The following is a 6,000-nucleotide window of genomic DNA, read 5'->3' on the forward strand; positions in this document are numbered from 1 at the left end:
CTTGTGTTGGTTAGTGACCGACTTCCACCAAAACTTGGTGTCCTTAGAAAATCTGTAAGTGGCCAATGTGATCTTCAGCTGATCGTCCGACACATTTATAGAAGTCAAGTGGCTCTCCATTTCATTAAGATAATCATCTGCTACCATTAGATCTGCACCACCCTCAAACATTACTAGCATAAGCTTCACAAACCCTGAAATCAACTTGAGACGTTTCTGCACTTCCGTTTTCTCTGTCTTAACTACTGGTTGTGGTACTCATTGCGGAAGAGAAGCTATTGTAGCCCTCAAAACATTCTGTAACAAACGATTTAGTGCTAGTTCAGCCGAACCTTCACCCTCTTCAATGGGTGTCATAACATCATCCCTTCTAGTGGAAACACCTCTCTGGGGAATCAAGTCCCGAAGAAGTGTATCCTCTTCAACTTGCTCCACCAGATTGGAGCTAGAACTTTCACTAACATCACTCGTTGTCGGCCTAGGGCTAACTTCCCTTGGTTTCTTCTGTAGTGGCATCGTGCTATAAAATGAGAAAATGGTTCAACAACACTAACACTAAGACCCAACCGAGAATGACTCAACACAAAAAGATATTAAACTAACACATAGCATGTAAAACTACGCAAAAAATATATTAGTATAAACACATAAGCACGTAAGTAAATAGACAGTTAGGCATGCTTCTTCAAATAGCAAAACACTTTAGCAAATAGCCACATAGATATGCAAATGATCTCTCATGCAACCCTATGTAGGCCTCTACCCGTCGTCCTAATAGTTTTCGAACCATTGCACTAATACCAAGCTTGTAATGACCCAAACCCGTGGGTCTGAACCGTTAATCGGATCCTTACACGAACTCGAGGTCACCTAAGTCAAACCCGTCATGTCTAGTGTCAAAAACATCATTCTTAGGTCATAATTATGCCTTACAAAAGCTCTAAGCAGCTTCCCAAAACTCTAAATGGATTACGCTGGAGAAAGGAACAAAGTGAACCAAACAACCACAGTTCGGTCGACCGAAGTGGAGCTTCGGTCAGCCGAAGTGAACTTCCCTATACCGGTCGACCGATACAACCACTTGATCAGCCGGTTATGACTCCAACAGTAACTAAGGCCTCTATATGGTTCGGTCGGCCGAAACAGGCATTGCAGTCGGCCGAAACGGCTCTGCGAACTGAGTACGGCTACTAGAAGTGCTAAAATTAAGAAAATGAGAAATGGCCTATGTGGAAACTTTACAATCTACTCTAAACATGCTCTAAAACAAATGTATATGGCTAAACTACATACCATTGATATAATCATCAACAATTAGATACAAAACAACATCATTCTTCCTTGTAAATAAGAGCTAATGCATAGTTTTTACATTTATCCCAATTTACATAAAAAAAAATACTATCATGAGTTTAAAGTTATATTGCAAAGCCATGTTTTTCAACTTGATACATTTCAAATGATACTTTTACAAAAGAAAGGGCTTAATATATAAAAGATTGCAAAAGAAATGAACTTCTAATCCCCTTCGAATTTGTGGTGGATTGTCATCCGCCACCTTCTTCCCGTGACCTGAAAAATGTTAAATATAAAGGGGTGAGCAAATTGCTCAGTAGGTGACGCCTAAGACACACCTCTTGTGACCCCGTAAATCTAAATAATGAATAAAAAAAAAAAAACTAGGAAACGAGATCATGTTATGTCGGGAGAAAATACAACAAGTTACAAAACCAAGATAAACAATATGATGCTATGGAATACTATGCCATGCTATGTCACTCCCTGTTTTCCAAATCACTTCCATTTTTCACTTTTCAAACCGTTAACATAACCCGTCCCACAGCGACCCCCTGGTGACACGAGAGAAGAATTGACTACTGTCCCTGACCCTTAGTAACCCCGTGGCATCATTTGAGGCCCAGATAACTCAACCACGCTAGGGCGATCTCCCTAGTTCCCTCTAGAGTACATTAACGCCATGGATCCTCGGTACCCACTTGGCATCCAGTTTTTCCCAAAATCCTTTTAACAAAACCTTCCCCAAAACCCCTTTTTTCTTTCATTTCAAATCGATTCCCCTTTTTTATTCCCAATGATATGCATGTACGTCTCATGCTTTCCAATGTTAAGGCAATAGGATACTACACAATTTAACATACTACCATATAGTAATTTTTAACAAGTTACAAACACAATAGGCATAGAAAATTAACACTTATGCCTGCTTTTCATACAAACTAACTAATACACATATTCATGGACTTCATGCACAACAATTAAGTCATTTTAAAGGTAATCAACATAAATTAAGCATGCTTGACAGCAAATCAAATAGAATTAACTCACAAATGTGCAAGAATGCATGGATTAGAGACCCCTACCTCAACTCGATGAAAATCCCAATTCAAAGCCCTAGATTTCAAAAATCCTATGGTTGGCCAAACAAGAAATTGCTTACATCAATGTGAAGATCTCGACGAGCTCTCTGTTTTGCCGTAAACGGCACCCCCAAATTCCAAATGGTTAAGAACTAATCACGACTTAAAGTTTCGTGAAAAAAAAAAAGAAAAAAAAATGAAAGAAAAGAGGGAAAGAGAGAGATAGTGCCAGGGAGAGAGAGAATGTGAGGCCAAATATGGCCTCTTGGCCACTAAATCAAACGGTTAGTGGTGATGGGTCCCACCACTAAAGAAAAATTCACTTTTTGACTTTTAATTTCCACCACACACATATATATGCATACGAACTATATTATAACCATATAAAACACATTAAATATAAATGAACGAATTACAAATGGACCCAAACAAAACCCCCGCATGTGACAATTTCGGTTGCGAGTCCCACTCAGGACTTTCCGGCCTGAAAACGAAAAAATACCTAAATGGCAACCGTTGCATTTCTAAGAGTCCTGAACTCAAAGAAATGCCCCAACCAACTCTCGAACACACCCGGCACATCCTTTAGTGTCCGGTACGCAAGACGAAAAAAGACGAAAAAAACAAAAAAAAATCTCGAAAAAATGAAAAATAGTGAAAAATAGAAATATTACAATCTCCCCAACTTAAAAGGATTTCGTCCCCGAAATCAAGCCATACCTGAGGAAGAAAACAACTCTGGGTACTTGGAGCGAACCTCCTGTTCAAGCTCCCATGTAGCCTCCTCAATTCCGTGATGGCTCCAACGAACCTTCAGTAACGGTATCGTCTTATCCCTTAACACTTTCTGCCGTGTGTCAAGGATCTAAACTGGTCCCTCTTCATAGGAAACGTCCTCATCAATGTCCATGTCAACCCAATCCAAAACGTGAGATGGATCCGATTCATACTTCTGTAGCATCGACACATTAAAAACATTTTGGACTCTGTCCAACTATGGTGGCAAAGCAAGTCTGTAGGCAACCTCTCCTACGCAGTCCAGAATCTCAAAAAGTCCAGTGAATCATGGCGACAACTTGCTACTCTTCCCGAACCCCATCAAACCCTTCTGTGGAAAAACCCGAAGAAAAACGTGGTCTCCCACCTCAAAGGATAGCGGCTGTCTTCGTTTATCCACATAGCTCTTCTGTCAACTTTGAGCTACGAGTAACCTCTGTCTGATCAGCTTAATTTTTTCGGTAGTCTCGAGTGCAATGTCGGGTCCTAAGGCAGCTGTCTCGCCTACCTCAATCCATTTTTCTTAGTGAAAAAACTCAATAATTTGTGCTATTAGGATGAAATTAAAGATTGTTCTGGTGAACGAGCCAACTAGGCAAATAGCAGTAAATTGTAGAAAATCTATTGAAAGTTTTGTGAAAAAAAAAAAAAAAAAAAAGAAAAAAAAAAAAGATGTAAAAGAAATGAAAGTGATGTAAAAAGGTTACGGAAGTTTCAGTTGTTATCCTATAGTTTATACAACTAAACTGCTAAATAGATAACATTAGATAAAGTAGAATGCCAAACATGATAAAATTAAGTAGCCAACTAGGCAATCTCAACAAGTTAGTAAAATGTATTGTGAGAGAGAGTTTAGTTGTTGAGATAATTGGACAAGATTAAATAGCATGTGCTTATACTAAGGTTTGGTCGATTTTTAGATAATAAAATAAAATAATAAAGCCGATTTCAAATAATTGAATGGACATTGTTAAGCTGAATTGAGTTATTAAACAATAAATAACATGTTAAGAGCGATCGAATTAAGATCACTGCACCTGTGTATATGTGGGTATCTTTGGAGCAGCTGAATGATTCTTTTGTGGTATCATATCTGCAATTCATACCATGTAACATATGATAATAGTGAAATCCTCACTTCAATTGGAGTTCCAAGCATCTCAAATGTTGCGTTCGGGAGAGTTGAATCGATTTTTTTGATTTAGAATTGATGAAAATTTAGTTTAAAGTTTTCATTAAATTTTTTCCAATTCTAAATCAAAATCGATTAAAAATCTATCATTCTATAAATGTAATGTTAGAAAACACCATATCAAAACACATTTGTCTGAAGTAAGTAATAGGTACACAAGTGATGAGATGACATGTTTTTGACAGTTGGATTTGCACTCGAAGATGTTATAGAGTGAAACTATTGGAAAGATCCAAATCCAAAAGAAACAAAAATAAGGAGGAGAAGATAAATCTAAAAATTCAAGTTTAGATAAATAACCATACCGGACGTTTCCAGCCCAATTTAATTCCTCATCAAAATTAATAGTTGTTAAAGATGATGATCAGTTTCTCTTCCCTCCTCCGCCAAATTTCTCCCGCCTCCGTTCAAACCCATAAAACCCCAACTTGGAACCTCTCAAGAACTGTCTGATTCATCTGGCCAACGTGGGACACCAAGCTAGCAATCTGCACGCTTGATCTCATGATCCAACATGGAAACTCAAACAAACACACCTTTTTTCACACAATGTGTATATCTTTCTAGTTGATTATCCTGGAACAAAATTTATTTAATTTAATTAAATTTGATTTTTTGTGGAATACTCAATTCATCCCTTTCAATAATTTATTGGGACAAATGCAGAAAACATCTTAAAGTATACTTAGCGTATCACTTTTACCCCCAATTTGAAAAAGTGTGCAAAAAAACATCCCTAATCTTTTCACATTGTGCAAAAAATACCATTCAATCAAAAATCTGACATAAATTAGTGTTATAATACACATTTTGCCATTTTACTCTTTCGAAAATGCCCAAGGGGTTATATATACTACTAATCTCATAGTATAGGGGTGCTATATGCATACTACCTTATAAATTTTTTTCTCTATATATATCTCTAATTTTTTTTTTTCTAAAACTTTGAGAATTTGTAAAAGAAGGATTTGAATTTTTTGAGATTTCAGTTTATTGTTTTCTACTAATTTTGTTTTCTTTATTTTATTTTTTTTTCTTACCAACGTGGTTAAACAAATAGGGGAAAAAAAAATACCAATATCAGTTTGCATTAATTTTTGGAGTTTGGAGCAGATTTGTTTTTTTAGTTTGCACTTTATTTTCTATTTTTATCTTTACTTTACTTTTCTAAGTTGACGATTGTCTTAAACATTTCTTCACCTACGCTCCACTTGTCTTAATTAGAAATTGAAATGACTATTCTTCATTTTACTGTATATATGTGCTCAGTTTGTTTGGCCTTTGGGTGTAAAATATTTTTTTAAAAATAATTTTTTTAATTTCAGATTTTTGGTTGTCGTAAAATCTTTATAAAGAAAAACAATATTAAAACTTAACAAAAAAAATTTATATATCAATTTTCATAAAGTTATTTTACACTACTTGTTCGATGGCCTCGACCTACACCTTTACCAGAAAATGTAAAAAATAATAATAATAATAATTGACCTAAAAAATATTATATATTTTTTTGAGAAAAATATTTTTAGTCACCCAACCTTAGTGGCATTCATGAAAAGGACTAAAAATGAAATTAGATTTGTTTTCTCCAAGAAGCATGAAAAGAATTCTTACTGACCGAGTCAAAGTTGATGCAATTTTTTCTTTGATGAA

The sequence above is a fragment of the Cornus florida genome, unplaced genomic scaffold (assembly GCF_030987335.1).
Source record: "Cornus florida cultivar Cherokee Brave unplaced genomic scaffold, ASM3098733v1 CherokeeBrave_3.0.0_Hap2_Chr08, whole genome shotgun sequence".
Taxonomy (NCBI): Eukaryota; Viridiplantae; Streptophyta; class Magnoliopsida; order Cornales; family Cornaceae; genus Cornus; species Cornus florida.